This window comes from Melospiza georgiana, chromosome 2, assembly GCF_028018845.1.
Source record: "Melospiza georgiana isolate bMelGeo1 chromosome 2, bMelGeo1.pri, whole genome shotgun sequence".
In the NCBI taxonomy this organism is placed as follows: domain Eukaryota; kingdom Metazoa; phylum Chordata; class Aves; order Passeriformes; family Passerellidae; genus Melospiza; species Melospiza georgiana.
Window position 1 is genome coordinate 62,815,676 of NC_080431.1, and position 21,102 is coordinate 62,836,777.

The window sequence follows — 21,102 nt, forward strand, 5'->3', positions numbered from 1 at the left end:
GACCCAGCGGAGGGCAAAGGCCCTGATTAGCAAGATGAGGTAAAAAATAGCAAGACAAACAGATGGACACATGGTAACTAATAGTGTGTCAAGCTCTTCTGAACTAAAGTGACCTTACACTTATTTTGCATTCCCAAAAGGTAACTAAGGATAAATGAGCTTTGGGGTTTTATTATTTTTTGTCCTATTGAAAGAGTAATTATAATTAGCAATGCAGAGAAGCTTCTGTGTCACTTTCTCAGAATCACCAACAATTTTAAACTTTGAGATACATATTTAATGTGCTTGGTGCAGAAAGAGCACTACTGATAACTGGCTATCTCTGAAGGATGCTTCCCAATTTCCTGTAGATTGCAATGCAGCATCTCTAAAAATGTCAAGCACTAACAACTCTCACTCTTCATTCCTAAGCCAATCCCATGCAATTCATTACAGTTCTTGGTTTCACCTGCTTTAGGAAGGAACCATAAATAGCATCCTTGTGAGAGAACATACAATTCCACAAATTAACAGTTTCCTGAGTATGAATAGTGTAACTTTTTTGGGGAGTTGAGTCCACTTCAGCTAGACCCAGTGATGTGCCTTTGGAGGTATCTGTAACTTTTATTAAAGATGGATGCTTTTGTCATCTTGCTTTTGTCATCTTTTTAGGCACTGTGAAACAAAGATTCAATCTTAAGAGGAAAGTCAGAATTTAAAGAACAATGCTTGCAGTCATTAGAAAATCCTGACTTCTACAGAACTGTTGAGATACTTCTTATCAAGAATAGTAATGAAAATGTAAAGTATAATTTTGAGAATGAAATTAACAAATGTCTGCCTGGTGCATTTATGTTAATCTGGGCTAGTGATCAGGAATAATAGCCTTTTTTTGAATAAACTACATTAAAATCTCACCTAATAAAGTAATTCGTTAAAAGGAGGCTATTGATTTTATAAAGAGGGATGTTTATGGAGGCACTGAAAATGTACACTAGAATAATCTCCAAAAGAAAGTTTTACAAATTAGATGCTTTGAAATATTTTCACAAACTAAAATTTTTTGTAAATTGCTCAAACTGTAACAATGCAGAGAATTCAGCAGCTATAGAACATTTGCTGCATTTCCCATTTTCTCTATTAGCAATATGAAATCAAGGTGAAAGCAGAAAAGGATTTTATGGCTGTAAGACAATCATAGAATCTCACACCAACAGACTTAAAGAGGGCCCAAAGAGAGAAAACGGTGAATGTGCCTGGACAAAAACTGCAGCCAGCCTATAAAGTAGAAAAAGGTATCTATAGACAAGCTTATGGGGGGAAAAACGGCATCCTGATGTACCACATCAATCTCCCTGCCAGTTCTCTTACTGACTTAATAGCCACTCAGCATGAGGCTGGAATCTAAGTCCCAATACAAGAACAATTAAAGAAACAGCAGGACCATACACAGTTACAATATAACATTAATTTTTTAACAACAGGAAAACAAACAGTCCCTTTGGAAAGGTATTTAACTTCCTAGAAAAGCTTTTTTTAAAAAGTGAGTTAATTGAAATTTCTCTAATTGTAAATAAGAAATTTTCTTCCACTGTCTATAAATACTTTACTTTCCATGTTAGAATTTGATTTTATGAATAGCTATTGAACTCCATTTGAGATAAAATTTTCTCATATCATATTTACTTTCCAGCTGCTTCAATTAATTTAGGGAAAAAAAATGGAAAAGCTGTAGCATAAAAACCAAAATATTCACTATCTACCCTGCACCTGTCACTAAAGTGGATGACTGTACAGCTTTTTACCACAGGACTTAATTCAAGCCACAAAAATAAACTCTCTTTTCATCAAGCTCCTGTCTGTGAAACTCTAGTTCAGCATTACATAGGGGAATTCTCCTATCAGCATTCATAAACACCACACATAGCTAGGAAGAGAAACAAAGCCTCTGATGCTTTTGTTAATGCCATCCAACACCTCCCAAAGCTTCTCAACTGAAAGAAAGGGCTGTTAGGTCCAATCCCCTTTTTATCCTGATATTCTTGGTTATTCTTGCATTTTGAAGCCCCTTCTCATGAATGCATCTTTCAAAACCAAGAGGGGAAATTATCCTGACCAGTAACAGTGCTCCTTCCTTGGATAATTCTCAAGTGCATATTAACAAAGGGCAAATTTATCCTAATCACAAAAAAATGAAGTTTCCCCTTGCAGTGTCCATGGGAGGAATGCTCTAATCCCTGCTCCACTAACACTGCACAAGACAGAACATCCCCACTGCCATTTTTGTACCACTTCAATCAGTTCCTTGAGATGCAGGGAATACACAGAAAAACTTGCCTTTTCTACCCCACTTTCTTTGATGGGCTCACACAAGTTTTGTAACAACAGCTGATGGCATGGCACTACCCAACCTCTAATTAGACAATGGTGAATTGAAAACACAACTGTAGGCTTTGAAAATGGTGCTGTGCTTGGTAAGTGGATTTACAGTAAGATGCCTACGGTGAGATGTTAAAGAACACAGGTACTGAGTACCATTAAAATCCTACAATGGGCTGGTTTGGGTTGGAAAGACCTTAAAGATCATCTAGATCCCACCATGGGCTGGTACCATATGCTGGTTCCAAACACATCACCACATATGTGAGGACAAATTCCTACACTGAAACAACAGAACCCACTTCTCACTGCAAGAATGAAGAGTAAGGGACACTTTCTGCAAGGCTTACACATGCAAAAGTAAAGAAAGAACATCCTTTTTTTATATATTGAACATGTAATACAGAGCTAGCTTCAGAAGCTTAATTAAGCCCAACAAAGAACACCAAGGGGTGACTCTCCCCAGACTAATAGTATTTTGATGCTTTCAGCAAGGAAAGCATCAAGGAAGCATACTGAGGGATTTTCTGTCTTTCCAAAGGACAACCTGACAGCTGGAATAAATGACCAATGGAAGGTCCCATCTGACTGAAGTATTCTGTTCTAGTCTATTCTAGCATACCTGGATTTGCCATTCTCCTGTCTCATCACTCAGAATCAGAAGGTTCTTCTGGAGCTTTTCAATTGATCCTATTTCTAACTTCTTTCCAAACATCACAGCTCCAAACCCCAACACACCCTTCTGATATGTGCTATCATAGAGAAGATGTGTGACGTGCATTGTGCAAGATCTGTGTTAGGTGGACAAGTCTCAGCACAAACTGTTGCATATCTACAAAGACAATGTTTCTCTGGCGCAAAAATTCAGCATGCATTTTTACTCCCTGCTTCCCAAGATCTAGCCATCTGTTTATCCTTCCATAACCCTATTACTTGTGCCACAGCTGCTTAGCTTCCTAAATTTCTGGTTAGGGAATATCTTGAAAGTTTCCTGAGGAAATCTGAGGAATCAACAAGAGAATTTTTACTGATGTTATTCTACATGTGCAGGGACACATGATGTCATACGGCTAGAATGAAATTTAATACTGGAATTGTTCAAAAGGCTGATCTAAAATTTGAAAGCAAAAATATCTAGCCACATCCCAAGTCAAAGTAATCTGCTTTACCTGGTTCTTTTCATAGCTGCTTTGCCTTCATGACACATACTTCAGAAGCTTAAAAATTCATCTAATTTTTTTAACTTCTCAGGATACAAGAACAACAAAATCAATGTCAAAAAACTGTATCTAAAGCTTTCAGATGCATCAAAGAACCAAAATTACAAGCGACAATGCTGAAGACTGACAGAATGGAAAGAAGCTTTTAGTTAGGATTCAATTTCCTGAAAATTAAAGTGCAACTATCAAAGGGGTAGCAGTATTAAAATGAAGGTTGAAAACTGTCAATTTTTGATAGAAAGATTACTTTTAAAGTGTTAGAAACTAGTCAGATATTTTTAAGTCAAATAAGAGCACATTAACAGCTTAAATGTTCAGGTTTACATGGGTAGATGCACACTAAATTACAAAGAGAAAAGTTCTTAAGAAAAAGCAGCTTGCATCTTACAGAGAGGAAGAGCCTGTCATCACAAACAAAATTCCATAAATTAAAAAGCCATGCAATTAGAATTATAATGTAAAGAAACATTCTACTTAAGTCAGGTAGGGTTAATTTACCTACTTAATCAACCAGTGCAAGGAATTCTGAAATCTGCTCTCGCAACCTATCCATAGTGATCTAGGCACAATAAAAAAAGAGGGGGGGGGGAAGGGGCAGTGATTTTCATTGTATTCTCAATTCCTTCTAAACCCATATCTTCTATATGAAGAAATTCTTCAGGAGAGGTAAAGTCTAGTGAATACATGCATATAGAGGAGCTCTTTCCATTTATTTCTTTTAGGTACCTTCTAGATCCACAGCAACACAATTTTTTGATTTACTCAAAGTAAACTAAAAAAGCACAGATAGCTGTTAGACCAGTACCTCTTGGGCAGAAGACAGAAATCAGTTCTTTGTGTCTCATTTCCTCCTTCACATGCAGAGTTTCAGAAAAAAAAAAACAACAAAAAACCCCAATGAAAACAAAAACCCTCTCCTCATAACCACCAAAATATGGCTCCTGCCATCAGTATCAGGAATATAGACTGTCATTTACCACCAGCTGGTATGCAGGTTATCTTATTGACATGTGTGATCTGAGATGGAATTACTCCAGCCTAAATATCCACAAGGAAAACTGCAGCATTTTTCTTTCACTATGTGTGTTTCAAGATGTCAAGCCTGGGAAAGAGAGTCCAGCTACCAAAATGCTTTATATTATTGCCTCAACTGACTCCAATCACATTTCAGACAATGGCTGGCCAGTGTCCAATGTCCATATGCTTGTCCATCCAATGGGAAGATATTTGGCCAATGACTTCAGACTGAGTCACACTTTGACTTCCAGGGGATGGTAGGAAATTTACTGGGCCTAAGAAGGATTCTTTGACTGAACACCAGGACCAGAGCAAGGAAGGAGAAAAGGACTGGGCATGACTTCCTTCCCAGTTTTCATAAGAACTTCCTAGAATACGAAACTACTGAAAACATGTTACAGTACAGAATTATTTCAGGGCAAAGTATAAACAGATCAAATGCAATGACGCCTCTAGACAGCCCACATGCTAAGAACTTTGCCAGACTGAAAAGGTAAGGTAGATACATTCCTGGAAATCTGTCTAAAACTCATATACAAAGGCGTGACAGCAGGCTCTGATAAATCTTGAAATACTCAAAGAAAGCAGGAGAATATTTTGGCAAATATCACTAAAAGATGATGTTTCCTGTCCTTATATTCTTTCCGAGGCATTTTTGTGAGCTACTGTCAAAGACAGACTTTTCGGTAAGATGGAGCTGAGGTATTTCCAAAATTTATCATAAATACAGCACTGGAGATACCAGCACCTCAAACACCTCTCAAGTTCTTTTTTATGTTAAGGGGAGCAAAGGCATAATTCATTTCTACTTGCAAGAGCTCAAGACTGAGCTGTTGTCTCTGTACTGGCTTCCATTTTCAAAGAATAGTTGTCACTTGGAGTGGGGAGCATGGCTTGTGTGGCACCATCACAATGTAGACCAATACTCTGAGACTGATACAGAGGATATCTTGGGAGAGTTTAAGAATGCTATACACATCATTAGAACAATGATGTGTTATCTGACCTACACAAAGTACATTTAGCTGTTAGAACAAGTCAAGGAATCCACAAATCTTCCCTGGTTATCTACAAATCTCTGTAGACACCCATGTGAGGCAATTGCTAGTTATAAACATTATGTAGACAAAGTCACATAAACAGACCCCATCGACTACCCCAAGATAAATGGGAACTCCTCTTGAACATATCCCCTGTAAACCTGGTTGTTCTCAATATGGATGATTTGCAGTTATATTTTCTACAACTGACCATTAAAAGACTCAGATTTTACTTAGGCTGTAGTCATTCCTCAGGTATGAGCTGGGGATTGGCTCACTTTAAAGAAAAGTATCACTCTCCTACTCAATAAGGACAAGTGCCCAGAAAACAAAAGAGCAGATGTCAGACATTCCAGGCTCTAGACAGCAAAATTTGAGACCTAATCCTGATCTCAGCTCAAGACAACTGAGTTCAATTTTCTCAACTAACATTCTGTATAGTGAGGATTAACTCTTGATGAATGCAAACACACAAAGAATTATCCTTCACAAGACAGCAGTTTCTTTCAAACTTCGTAGTATAATAGGATCACAGATGCCAAATTACAACATTTCACGTTAACTCATGAAGATGTATTCCATAAACCAGGATAACCCTATATAACCTGGGATCACAGCTTCACCAATGGTACAGCTACACCACATCTAGGCAATTACCAATGGCTTGTATAAATAGCGCAACACATTCAAGAGATAAAGCAGCTCAAGAACAAGGAACCCTATGCTGTGAAAATCCCAAGCCTTCTGAAGTAGCCGCTTACACCACCTACACTCCTGCTTACATGCAGCAGGGATGCAACTTATCTTTCTGAAGAATCTCAGGCTTGGGGAGAATGGACATGAGCAAGTACCCACTAATCATCTCAAGGTACAGATGTAGTCCGTGGACACATTTTTCTCTGAAGTCTTTTTCTGATTATACTACAACATTCCCTGTTATTATTCTTTCTTACATCTAAATCTATTATTCTTTGCTTCACAATGATCCAACATGAAACAGACTGGCTTGACACTGAACCTATATAATATTAATCTACAGTCTGGCTGTTAAGGCATTCTCTTGTAAGGTGACGTAGTATGCATCCATAGCTAGTAACTTCCTGAATTTGGTTTCCCACTTCCCTGTCCCTTTTTTTAGTCTATAATCAAAAATGTGGCTAGGTCATCTATAGCTTTTTCTAAGTTACATTAAATAAAATTCAGGACTGTCCTGTGTAAAACAACTCCTTTGCTTCTGCTCCAGAGATAGAATTTTGGACTTGTAAAATTTATAGCCACTGCACTATTTTACATTAACTGTATGGGCACTATACACCAAATCATAAATTATTTTAAAGACCTATTGCATAGTAGGTCATATTTAGTATATGCAAATGCCTCCCAAAATATTCCCAGCAAGAAGTACCCTTGCTAGTTATTGTGAAAAGGTAAGCCCTCTTTATGAGACTATATTTGGTCTTGTGCATTTTATAAGTTTGTATACAAAAAGCTCAGTATTACAAACAGTATTTCCTTTTTTATAATCTAACAAGAATTAGATTATATTTAGCTTGTTTTTACTCAGCGTGCAGCAGGTAAATTGCAATTCTTTTTAAATCTTTCAAGAACTTTAAGAAACACAGCCCACATATACAATGTAAACTCTTAACATAAAATCCTGAACACAATCTGTCAAAATACATCAGTATGAAGAAACTTACATTCATTTGGTTGTGACCTGTAATTTTTCAGGGTGACAGCCTGGGCGTGTGAGGTATTTAAAAAGATCCCAAATTCCCCTCTTCGGATTTAGCATTTAACTTGTGCTTGACATCTGCTAATATTTATGATCTCCATTATTACCTATGTATGTATCCTGTACTCATACTTTAAACAGGCGGGATACATTTAAAAATAGCAATGTTCCAAACATCCAATACTTACAAATTCATAGGACTTATAGTAAGACTGACTTTCAATGATCCCCAAAACAAAATTTGTCTTTCTGCCTATGCAACATATGTTACGTATCGGTTTTTACAATTTCTTGTAGAGTGCATTAGCAGCACACGACAACAATTCACTTCAGATGTAGCCTCCTCTCAGCTACCCTCTTTTACAGAGAACTTTCAGCACCAGGCTATTGGATTAACTAACTTCATCAGCAATAGCAGGATAATCCACTACTGGTACTTTATTTTTCAGGATCCTTGGGACAAAAACTGAGGAACGAGGACTATACTGGAGAAGCCCTTCTGATGGTGGCACATTTCCAGTGAGCCGATTTCCAAAGGACCAAACTGCCTACTACCCACTACGTCACAGTGGCAAATGCAATCTCATGCCAAAGCAGAATCTATAAATCTTCAGAAAAAAATACTGACTGGCACTGGACAGCCATAACAGAATGATCGACAGCCTTTTCCTATGGGCCCACAAAGAACTTTGGGAAGAGATCAGGAATAGGGCTAATCACTTATTTTTGAGAGCAGCAGCTCACTCCAAACTACCTGGAGTGGCACACAGAAAGTCTACAGTGAATATAGAGTAAGCCTAATATTTTCAGCTTGGGGAAAAAAAAAAATTTAAATATTACTTTTAAGATTTTATTTTCAGCAATGTAAGGGGGAAATTAAGGCCCAAGAAGCTTGGTAAATGCTCTCCTCTTGTCCAGTTACTGTGACCTTGTTTGTTACTTACAAAGGAAAACAAAGATATGGTATTTTTGTTTGAACTGCCTGCTCGGATTGCTTTTGATTAGTAAATTAAATGCAAGGTCAAGCTGCTTTAGCAACAAGGAAATTTGATAAGGTGCTCCCATGGTTGTTTTACAAAAACACGATGACCTCAATGTTCCTATAAACTCAGGCTTAATGAAAATGTGAAAAAGTGATTTGTGTAGCCAGGAATATTACATAATATACATAATCAGAATGTAACTGCAAGTTACAAGTAAATGCAGATGTAATACTGAAAAAGTGTATGTGTATAGATTTTTATGTATACACGTAACAAAATTAGGGGTGTTCCTTAAAGTTTCTTCTGAGGTAATGCTTACTTATCTTACAAAATGGAAACAAGACAATAGGAGCGCCTCATGATAAAATATAACAGCTTTTATTTGAGTTATAAAAATGTTCATTCTGCCAACTATCTGCTAAGGTTAGCCTGAGAATTCTCATTAAAATTTCAGCATGGCCGGTCATAAAAAAAAAGTAGGAATAGTTAAAAAAAAGATAATTGGATTCTTACATGATTGCATTAGAGTCTGACACCTCTAAGTAAGACTATACCTTCTGCCACTGAACAAAAGGTTACCTGGCATGGGATGTGTCGCCTGTCACTAAGTAAGCGATGAGATTTATTCAATTGGAAAGTTGGGCCCTATTTAGTCTGTTATTTGCAGAAGTTAGAACATTATGATTTTATTATAAAATTAGACAAATAAGTGGAGTACCACTTCTCACTAACACATTACTCTAGCTACATAAAATATGTATTAAATTTGCTTTTAAAATGTAAGGCAAATATCTTGAGGCACTCCTAATGGCACAAAATGCTGTTGTTACTTCCAGAGACAAAACTGAGTTATTCGAGAACAGTAAGTCACCAGTACCATAGCTTTAATTATATTTGTTTAATTCTGTGACGAAGCACAAGTGAGTAAAATGTTCTCTTTGTCTGTTCAGACACTTCTGTACTGCCAAAAGTCCAAAGATGTCTTAGAAGGGCAAATAATCATTCAAAAATGATGATGGAGAACACATAAAACTAGAACTATCAAACTCGAGAAAAAAAATCTAGTTTCTTCTGACAAAAGTGATGAGAAAGACGATGTACACTAACAACACTAGTGACTCCTCAGGAAGCTGAAGCTCAAGAAAACTCATATTGATAATATTTCCCCTGTATTTCACTTTAAACTAATCTGTCATGATCTCCTGGAACTGCTCATAGACAAATCTTCCACTAGGTTAATCAAAACTTTCTCTTTTCTTTTTCCTTCCATTTCCCAGAGCTCACTCTGGAATTTTGCTATGCAATGAGGCCAGACAGCTTTTTACCGGACTTTCAAAATTCAGTTGCTTTATGCTCAGGAAGAAAGGAAGAGTGATCTGTACTAAAGAGAAGTGATAAAATGGCTTTATAGGAGGTAAGAGACATAAAGACATAGGGACGACATGCAAAAAAGAAATCAAGAAATATGACAAGAGAAGCAAACCAAATAAAAGCGACTGAGAAAGGGTGGAGACAACAACAAACAATCTGCAGCAGTAAAGAATAGAACAGAGAGAAACAGGAGTGTCCCATCAAAAAATAGCCTCGTGTTCACTATTTCATTGGATAGATGGAATGTACCAATTGTTGTAAGCTTAGAGAAATTTTCCAGTTTCCTTAAGAACTGAAGGAGTTTGGAACAGAAGCTAGTTCATTTACACAACTCTATAATGAGTAGAAACAATTGCTGAAATTTCAACACGGCTTAGAAAAACTTAATAGAGCTACCTCAAAACTGGAAAGTAATGACTTTGTAAGTCATTACTTGTAAGTAAAAACTGTCTTGCTTATAACAAATCAGAGATAGCACTTAAGTATTAACCAGAAGTATCACCAAAACTATTTAATTTCTCAACCAAACAGTGCATATTATAAGACTCAACTACTGTGAAACAAAAGTTATTATTTTGTTAAGTTTGTAGCAGTAAACTACAAATTCACTTGTGTCCACCTACTGGAAATGGAATCCTGCTATTCCCTGGACACAAAAGCATTTCAACATTTTCTGCTGGACAAGCATCTAAAAACTTTGTAATGTTCATAAGTATCGTACATGCAATTTTCATACAGAACCATAATAACTGAATTCACACTTGATCCTCATAGATTATTTTTAAACATTATTTCTAATTAAATACTAAATAGTGCAGGAAAAAGAAAGTTAAAATTTTCCATTTTTAGCTGCTCTACTAAGAATTTAAAATCTAGTTTTAGAACCTCTTACTAAACTTCTCACAACAATGCATGCATTTCTCAGCCCAAGGAAGTTCTTGAATATAAATTATCAGAATAGAGAACATATCAAATGAAAGTTTGAACTATATTGGCAAATACATATGCTTAGTTGTTTAATTAGTTCTTGTGATTTCATAAACTCTTTGAAGATTTCTCTTCAAATAAAGTCATGTGTATTAGTGCCCTGGTGTCATCCACTGAAACTTTCAGTAACAATAAATAAAGAGGGGGCACACATCTTCCCACAGTGCTGTGCTTGCTGCATCTAACAATCATTGGCAGCACAGTCACAGCCATTTCCACATTAGATGCTGGAACTCAGATTCCTGTATCTGCAGGAATATATCTGCATGTTCCTAGGCAGAAGCAATCCCTACTTACTAATATGATCATCTCCAACTGGCTACTGTATGATCTAGCTCTTTTTGGGATGTACTGGTGTCCAAAGCCAGGCTGGATGGGACTTCGAGAAGCATAGTGTAGTGGAAGGTGTCCCTGCCTGTGGCAGGGGGTTGGAACTGGATGATCTTTAAGATCTCTTCCAACTCAAACAATTTCATGATTCCGTTCTGTGATATAAAGACCTCCTCCCATGTTGCAGGAGACTTACTTCACATACTGCAAGAGTATGCCATTTCCCAGAACTGTTACCAGAAAATTGTTATGATTTTAATACCCATTATAAGTCGATAAATGAACTTGCTTTGAGTACCTTTCAGACACCTTTACATTTGTTTTCATGCTATCATTAACATACAGTTTCAGTTAAAGATTCTCATTTGCTCCCGTCAACTGACCCTAAAGAATAATGATCTGGTGTAAGGCTGTTTTACAGGAGGAAAAAAAAGAGATAATATTTTCTTCCCATTCAAATCACTCTGTTTCAAGAGTCTATTATGACAATTGATGATATCACCAGTTGTCCCTGTTCCTCATGCAGGAGCAACTGGTTTCTTGCGACAAAAGCCTGGAGCATGACGGTTTTATCTCATGACTTTTTTTTTTCCCATCAAAGACCTAGATTGTGAAAAAGTGTAATTCATGTACTTGATACCAAATGAGTTTACATCTAAAATTAACAAGAAGAAAAGAAATACTAGCATCGCCTTTAGAATAATGTCTGTAATTATAAGCTATTCAAAAGGATGAACAGAAAGACGGAATTAATTTTCCAGACTTTTCCAAAGTCAACTATCAGAAGATTTGTATCAGCATTGGGCTACTTCTAAGTGATGTCTGTTGCAGCTGACTGAAGAGACAGTTTGTTACTACAACCAACTTTAGTCAAGCTATTTATTGTCAGGTATGCATTTGCTTCTTTCTTCACAATTCCCAATAAAGTAGAAAAAGTATGATTGTGGATGGTTTTAAACTTACTACTTTCATGAAGGCATTGTATTTGCAGAATGCTGCCACAATTCAGTAAGAGATGGAAAAAATCACATAGTAGTTCAAACTGCCAAGACAAATTCAAGTGCCAAGAAGTAATCTTGGTGCTAACTAGTAAATCTATACTAACTTCTTAAGAATATTTTGCCACATGAAAAAGGAGAAAAATTGCCTGGAAAAATAAGTGAATTGTAGACATTGCTGTTAGGTAAGTGTGCAGTAAACTCAACCAAAAGTGTATTCCCATAGCTCAACTAAATTTTCCAAAACCTTATGGAGCTGAAATTAAAATAAAAACAGGATTTTACATGCAGCCATAAAAATTATTTTAGTCTAGTCACTTCTGCTGCTAATTATGATTTTCTGCACACTCTGCAAAAAGACTCCTTGAGTCCATGCTCATCATTTACACAGTGGGCTGACAGTTGCAGTAGTCATGGGAAAGAGACTGACCCTGATCAGAGATTATACCTGAAAATGACAGTACAATCAATAAACCCTAATGATACATAGATGAGAAGCAGATTTTACAGATGGCCTCAACTCTTGGATATTTGCATGAGGGGCTGATTTCTGGATAGGCATGGACCTTGAGGTAAGCCTGTCAGCCAAGAGTGGATGCAGCAAGTATCGGCTGGAAAAATGGCAAAAGTTTTTGCACTTGCTCACCAGCTTGATGATAGGACTAAAGAAACTATATGAATCAGCATGAATGTCCAAAATTTATTATCTGCCAGTGTACTGTCTTCAATCAGTGTTGCATTCACCACAGATAAAGGTCTGCCATGCTCAAAGACAAATGTGCAGACACGGGTGCCAACTGTACAAGCAACCTGAGACAAGAATTCACTGGCATGCCTAGGTGCACTTGCATTTTTTGTTGGAATGGAGGACTGAATGTATTTGTTATTAGCATATTTTTGGACTCAGCTGAGCAAACAAAAACAATGGATGCTTAGTTTGGGTTACTGATTCAACTGGCTTCAAGTTAACCTATCATTTAAACACAAAACAAACAAACAAACAAAAAATCAAAACAAAAAACCAACCAAATAAACAAAAAATAAGCAAAAAATAAAACAAACCAAAAAACCCCCTAAAATATCTGAATACAGCCCCTGACAAAAATTCCCATAATTAACACATAATTTCTAAATATTCCAAGAAATTCAGTATGCGTAGTGTACGAGACATTGCATGACAGCAAAAATCCCAAGAAAAAGCATTAAGACATGTCAGAGAGATTACCACAAAGCACTCCCAATACTGAGAAGAGTTTGGCAATCATTAAGTTTAACTAGTAGATAAGAGACACACAGCACCATACTTAAAAAAGCACAGATATTTGTCTCAGATTTAAGATTAACCTTCACTTATGGGAATAAGAAAGCAATGACAGCGAAAATTTCCTCACGATCTTCCTTACTTCCTTTACTATTCAAACCCTAGTGCTTAAAAAAAAGACAAGCAAATCCTATTCTTGGCAAATCTCTAAATAGGATTAGGAAGGCAAGCAACAAGCTGGACAAGGAGCAGAACCATACATATATCCTAATTATGCAGTATTAAGAACCCAATAGCCCATGTTGATGGGTTACTGCACACAGTTCAGAAGTAGCATAATGAGTTCCCCTAAAAAGGCAGGCCTGATGAGACTGCTATATTGCTCCAAGCTATCAATCAAATATGATGTTAGGAAGACAGCATATGCTAACAAAAGGGTTTTATTAAAGAAGATAAAAAATACCTTTTCCCATAAATGCATATAGGTTTCTTGAAGCCCTGTTAATTTGGTTGGAGGACAGGCACACATCTTCTCTGCTGATCTAAGTAAAGCTGACTTTGCCTTTCCACTGAGAAGTTAGAATTCAAAGTTTCAGCCTCTTCAGGTCTAGTGTATCCTAAAAATGCAATGCTCAGATGTAACATGAAACCAACTGTACTCCTTAAAATGCAGTATTTTTAGTTGCATTTGCAATTTCTTGATGTATTCCCTTGCAATAGAATTGATAAAGACCTGTGCAACACTGTAATATTGCTGTAGCTTTCAAAGCTATGTCCAGGTGCATCAAGAATTACAACTTGTCTGCAATGCTTAACCTGAAATAATCCTTTGGAACAGAGAAATCCTTGGGTCCATTGTTGCAAAACTTGACTGAAAATTCATGGTCATATCACCCTTGAAAAAGCCATGTTGAGTGAGGGTACTTATCCTCCAAAGCACAATTATTTTTTTTTCCCTTTTTAAAGTGGTATTTAGACCAAGTACTATCAGAACTTAACATGGCTTAAGTTCAAAGGTGTAATAAGTGATTCAGGCCATACTGTTACTTTCTCTACAAGACTGAACAAGAAGAAAGCATTAAGCATTCTGGAAATAAAACACCATAATTGACAAGATGATTTAATTAGACTACAGTAAAAGGCTCTCTGAAGGCTCTGTCCTGGTGTCACTCACTAAAACTATGTCAGTAACAATAAGTAGATAGAGTGCACACATCTTCCCACAGCACTGTGCTTGCTGCATCTAGTAATTATATTGGCAGCACAGTCACAGCCATTTCCACATTAGTTGCTGGAACACAGATTCCTGCATAAATCTGCACATTTCTCTACGCAGATCCCAATCCCTAACTACGAGTATGATTACCTCCAATAACAGAGATTTCTGTATGATCCCTAACGTTTTCTGGGACGTTCTAGCACCCACTTGGATGGGGCTTTTTACTATCTGGTAGAGTAAGAGATGTTCCCGCACGTGGCAGGGGGATTTGGAACTGGATTATCTTTAAGGTCCCTTCCAACCCAAGCCATTCTACAATTCTATTACTTCTGGGGGATCTTGTATTAGCCAGCAAGTAAACTAAGGGAAGAAGAAGATCCCAGTGCCTAAAGGCTTGGTAGCTCATCAAGTTCCTTAAAAGATGCTGAGAAGACCTCTTGACTTCCTTCTAGACCCATGAAGAACACAGCTCATCCAACAACTAAACGTCCTGAGAGAAGTGATTTGACCTCGCACTTCAGACATAAAAGTAACTCTGACCATTGCCAAGACACAGTAAATGGTTTACTAAAAGCTGAACCTTCTTCCTAAATAACAGAAGGCTTCAGAACCCAGTGTTGGTTTCGATAACAAGGAGGAGGCAGGATGTCTATGGACTTCCACAATGGCTGCTATTGCATCTTTTTAAGACAGGTTACAATTTTTTTTCTCAAATTATCTGGGGAAGTTTGTTTTTGAGAATGGATGGAGAGATTCCAGTGAAATTTATTTAATCAGCCAGACCTTTCCATTTTGTTTCTCCTTCCTTGGTTGTTTAAGTGCTTCCAAGTTTTGAAGTCAGCACCAGAAAAAATCTGAGTCCGTTTTATTTATGTGCATATGCACCTCTATATGTAAAAAATATTGCTGTCTTCAAATTTCTGAGCAAAAATCTTCACAGCCTGAGAAAGTGCTGCATCCAAGAAAATCAAGTCAGGGAACCAGTATCACGTAATCATTTTTCACATACAACATTTTTCTCAAATAATGTTGTACGTTAGTTTACAATTCCTCATTAGCAAAAAAATAATTTGTGAAAACTGACAGATAGTTACAGACAAAAATTCCTTGTTTCAGAAATCAAATAAATTGCTGGCTTAGAATCAATATATATATGTTATTATGTCATTTTTAGATTAATGAACAGGGTTTTCAGTGTACATTGTGTAATTTCTTCAATCTTGAGTTTTCCTCAAAACTCAAAAAGCAATCTACTTTTTCTGCAACATAAAAAAACATGTTTTTACAGTATCTTTGATAACAGCAAGAGTGTTCAATATACAAAATCCAAATTCCAGAGTGCTATTCTTAGAAAACAAATAGAAGTTATCTCTCCAGATTTATACAGACAGGATATTATGAAATTTTCAGAATTATTTATAATAAATACATTCTCAGAAGTATAGAATGCTTAATGCCACAAGCAAGGAATTTATTTAGGTACTTCTGTATGACTCACATATATTGAAGTTTCCAAAAGTAATTCTTCAATTTCAGAGGGTGATACATGTAATGTGACTTGACAGCAATATTGACAAATATATTAATTTGGAACATCACAGTGAGTCAATTCAGTGAAGTAGAAAAAAAATAATTAGATGTTCAGAATCACTCTGTTAAAGCTAAGACTCTACATATTTGCAGAAAACAGGAAAATATAACAACAAATTTCATATGATGGCAATTTCATGAAAGACTGTTAAGGTTTTCAATGCCATATGCATCTAAAAGAAAATAAGTTTTCATAACACTATTTTAGTTTTCCTCTAATGTTTTCATAAATATGTACAAATGTGAAACTTGAATGACCCTTAGAAATTATCTAAAGTACAGTAGTCAATCAAACAGCTCAATAATTTGACATATTATTGCCCATTTCTTGGTAACTAAAGTTATTTAGTACATATAATTGTCAAAAACTAAAAAGTAAAACTAGCACTTATGTTACCTTGTTAATTTTCATGAGGTTTGTGTATGGCATTTTAATTACAAATGGGATACACGATACAGTTGCAAGGGACACTGCCCAGGAGTATTCTGAGCTGACATTCAGGATAAGGTATTTGGTCGCTCAGTAAAACAATTGTATTAAAAAGAATTTCTAAATTAAAAGGCACTTCCTTTCCTTTAAAGCTGTGATGTTTTGCAACAAAACCTTTCTTAAACAAATACACACTACTCCTGCTTTGGACTTCATAATAGTTTCTAAAAGACAATAATACCCATATTTATACACTGTTGTAATACCTGTGGACTGAAACCCATTATATTAGTTAATTAAGAAACAGTTTACATTACCATATTAAGAGAAGGCTCCCCTATCTTTCCTGATACATATTAATCACTTTATTAATAAGAGAAGCAACAAAGTATAGTTTTTACATCTGAGCATGACATTACGACAAGGAGATCTAGAAGCCAGGACTAGAAATCTTGGTATACAGGACTAAAACTCAGAATAACGATGTTAAACTGCAAACATGATCCAGGAGAAAATTAAGATGCAATTAAAGAATGTAAATAGTTAACTAAAAATAACAAAGTGAGAAAATACTGGATGAGGACCCACAGTGTAAAGCTACTCTGGTATTTTGATGGTTAGAGTTACCATTAGTAAAAATGATCAGAAATACCATATTCCTGCAGAAAAGACAACATGCTACCTTGAACTGAAGCTAATCTTTACAGTTTATTTGTTGGCAAGGCCACAGCTGTAATTTCCGTACAGAACATTCTCTACCTTTTGAATAAAGGAAGAAATTAGAGGAATTCAGCAGAAAATACAGAAAATATTAACTACCAGAGGTCTAAAAAAGGTGGCAAAGAAAGCAAAAATTAAATAATCAGGAGTCTTTCAGTTGAGAGGAAACCAACACCCAGAATGTGCATGCAAAGTGAAAGCTCATTCTGCAGGAATATTACTTGTTTGTAGTGACCAGAAGAAATCCTTTTCCTAAATCTAGTCCTGTCTTTTTACAAGTTTATCATATGTACTTCTCAGCACCTGGGAATTCAACTTGTAACTAAGACACAATTTTCTTTAGCCAGTATTTTCCACTTTTTATCAGTTTCTTGCTTCTGTAAAAACATTAAACACAGTTAACTAGTTTTACAATGGTATTATCTACTCCAAGCATACCAGATGGGTTTAACAACCAAGTAAAAAGTTTTCTGTTATGGCTCAAGAGATGCCTTTATATATAGCAGTACAAGGACTGCAAACAATTATAAGGAAGAAAGCTGTATATGCAACCACAGTTTTCATGTAAAAGCAAATACCTCACCTGTTTCTTCATGTATACCTTTACCCAAAATCCTCAAGGTGTGTATTACCTTCAAAAGAGGTAACTTTGTTTTTTAGAGCAAATGTTAGTACTAAAAAACCAAACAGACAAGCCCCCTACCAAACAAAAAACCATCACAGCAAATAAAACCCCAAACCCTCAATTCCTTTTTTTTCCTCTTTACCTAGCTTCCCACACTTCCATACCTTAATGGCATTTTTATGCCTCCCCCTTGCTTCACCTGGCCATTTTCACTGCTTAAGATTTTGCACGCTGTAAAAGAACATTTGTTGGACACCAAGCCACATTTAAGCTTCTGACTTACAACATGAGCTCAGGTTTTGATAGCAATTCCTATATTGCTATCAATTCCTGATAGCAATTCCTGTATGTATAAAATCTGGACATGTTATCAGAACAGATATCTTATTAGCAAACAAAGCATTTTGCTTCGGTATATTCCATCCATATTCTACCTCTGCACAGCTTAAGTACCAGTACTTCTGAGTCAATTTAACTAAGATGCTGATATGAATAAAATGAATTCAAATATCTGGTTACAGAACTGAGTACTAAATCCATAGGCTTCTAAATATTAAAACTATGCTAAAAATCCTAAGTTTGACCCAAAGTCACTACATCAATTCATCCTTACAGCTTAGTTACATCCTAGCAGTGATTTTACAAGCAATATATTCACCTCCATATAAAAAAAAGAAACGTTGAAAAGTTTGTCAGACAGTTCAGAATGACATCTCCTTTAATACACTACACATGCTCACTCCAATGTAAACCAAGTTTTAACTGTCATGCTGTCAAGAAAAATGATAATTCCCTAGTCATATCTTATCTTTCCAAGGAAGTAAGAACTACAGAACATTCTACAATAGAAAACTGTATCATAGGTTTTAATAAAACCTGCCGCTTGCATGAAAGCCCAGAGTTGTTGTATTTGAAGTTGCCAAATGAAAAAGAAAAAATAAAAAAACACAACCAGTGAACAAAATGCAGAAAAGTGGGAAGTATTTCAAGTTTTTACATGTCTATTCTTCTATTTCCTCACCCCTTTCTTAGCTTAATGCTATATAAAAGTCCATTAATAAAAGCCTGAGCACATGTAAAGAAGTCTTAGAGCCGCATTGGGTCATTAACTGTGATAGACCTTCTTAAGAGATATATCCATGAGCCTATTAAGAAAAGTCCTAACCTGAAAATCACCTTAAGTATGGTGCCTTATCAATGTTCAGGCATTACCTGCAGCAACAGATGTACATTGTAAAATCTAGGCTAGATTTGAATGCTCCCCTAAATCTGGCTTCAAACTTGTTCTATTAAAAACCAACCAACAAAACCCTCAAAACCAAGAAAATAAACCTCCAAACCAAAAAGCTACTTGCGCTTTGATCTAATGAAATTAGGTTCATTGCACTTAAGTTTTTCTTTTAGATTTTGCAACAATTATTGTGGAATTACCTCAGTATTTTACAACGTGTAAGTGAAACACAGAACTGCAGCTGATAGTTAAGGCAGACTGTCTCCGATTAACCAAGTGAGTCAGTGCAGAAAATTCTCTGTAAGGGGAAACTGCCTCATTTGAAATGGCTTGAATTCTTCCACTCCCAGTGCATTTTGCAATGCACACATCTTTGTAGGAGGCTTCCCAAGGTACAGATTTTTTGATTAGTTATTTTTCCTTGAAGTGGTTCAATGTTGTATTTTTTGCTTTGTAGCAAAGGTACCTACAACCTCTGTGTGGAACGCTGCTCACTTTTGATTCCTTAAGTTACTTCAGAAGAACCAAGCAAACTACTTTAGCCTGTCCTTTATCTGAATTATGAGCAAAGGGGGAAGAAAATAATTGCAAAACATTTAAATTGGGATTTGATCTCCAACAGCGTTATGATGATTCACACATTTTACTCAAAGTTTCTGCTTAATCCACAAATGTTCAGTTAAAAAGCCCCAATGAAATGTGAATCAAAAAGAGCAGCAGTTGCATTTACTGTTACGTCACACAACATAACAAACCTACTGAAGTCTCAGGCGTACTGCTGTGCGTCCCTTTCCGGTAAGACTTTGCAGTTTGTTTCTCCTAAACATACCTAAACTGACACAAGCAAGTAGGTAAATTTCACAGAAGAGTAAGACGCAGCCATCAAAGATGTCGACATTACACTTGCAGGGATACTTGATCCTACTCTGCAACAAACCAGAGTGAAAACAACGGAACAAGTTGAGCGAACTGCTGGCAGCACGGCTCCTGCCACCCGGGGAAAGCTGCGGCACCCACTGCCCGCGGCAAGCAGACAGGCTGCTTCTCCCTCACCTCGCTCCGTCCCGCGGTGATGCTCTCCCGCTTCTCCCTGCCCTCACTCCGCTGGAAACTTTCCGCGGGGCGCGGCACGGCCGCTGACACGGGTGCCGAGCCGCCGGGGCCGCCCTGCCAGCGCTGCGCGCCTCGCCCCGGCGGGGCGGCACAGCCTCGGGCACCGCGCCGGTTACCGGAGCACCCAGCGGGTCCTGCTTTGTGCCACCCTACCCCGCCTCCCTGCCCTCCGCCCCGCGGCCGACGCCGGCAGGACAACTTTCCAGGGGACGCTTGCCCTTTCTCGGCACTGGAAGTGTCTCGGCTCGGGCCGGGCCGGCAGGGCTTACCTGATGTCCCCGCTCGGCTGCAGGGCAGGGCAGCGTCCCCGCGGTCCCCTTCATGCCCGAGGGGCTGCCTCGCCCGCGCACACGTCCTCATCCAGCTTCCTGCCCGCGGGCTGCGCCTCCTTCCCTTGCCCTGGCGGGGCGGGCGCCGCTCTCGCGGTCTCGCCGGCGCTGCAGGGAGGGAAGGAGGAACAGAGGGCGGGCGCCAGGAGGAGGAGGAGGAGAAGGAGAAGGCGAGCAGGGGCGGGAGACGAGCTGTGCCCTCCCTCTCTCCGCCCCGGCTGCCAACCAGCGGACGTAGAGCAGCCGCGGACGGGCCGCGCTCCCCGGCTGCGGGAAGCACCCGAGCTCCCCTCGCCCTCACTGCGCCGCGTCCCTGCCGGGCGTCCCCGGCTCTGGCGGGCAGGGCAGGGCTCGGTGGTGCCTCTGGAGGGCGCCCCGACCCCAAAGCTCTGCGCTTTATCGGAGCGAGCCGGCTCCAGGACCGGTGGCTGGGCCGGGCCGGGCCGGGCCGGGCCTGGCGTCGTCGCGCCTCGCCCGCTGCCGGCGATGGAGGTCGGGGCCGGCCTCAGGGTGGGACGGACGGATGGGCTAGGGAGGCTTCGGGA

At 38.1% G+C, this 21,102-nt stretch overlaps 1 protein-coding gene across 2 annotated transcripts in view; it reads right to left on the minus strand.

Moving 5' to 3' along the window:
* SGCG (sarcoglycan gamma) overlaps positions 1–20,656 on the minus strand; it is a 105,912-nt gene extending 85,256 nt beyond the window's left edge. For both annotated transcript variants that reach the window (XM_058018733.1, XM_058018732.1), the window contains exon 1: positions 20,498–20,656. The gene's annotated coding sequence lies outside the window, so the exon portion shown is untranslated. The remainder of the gene's footprint in view (positions 1–20,497) is intronic.
* Between the last annotated feature and the right edge of the window lie 446 nt (positions 20,657–21,102).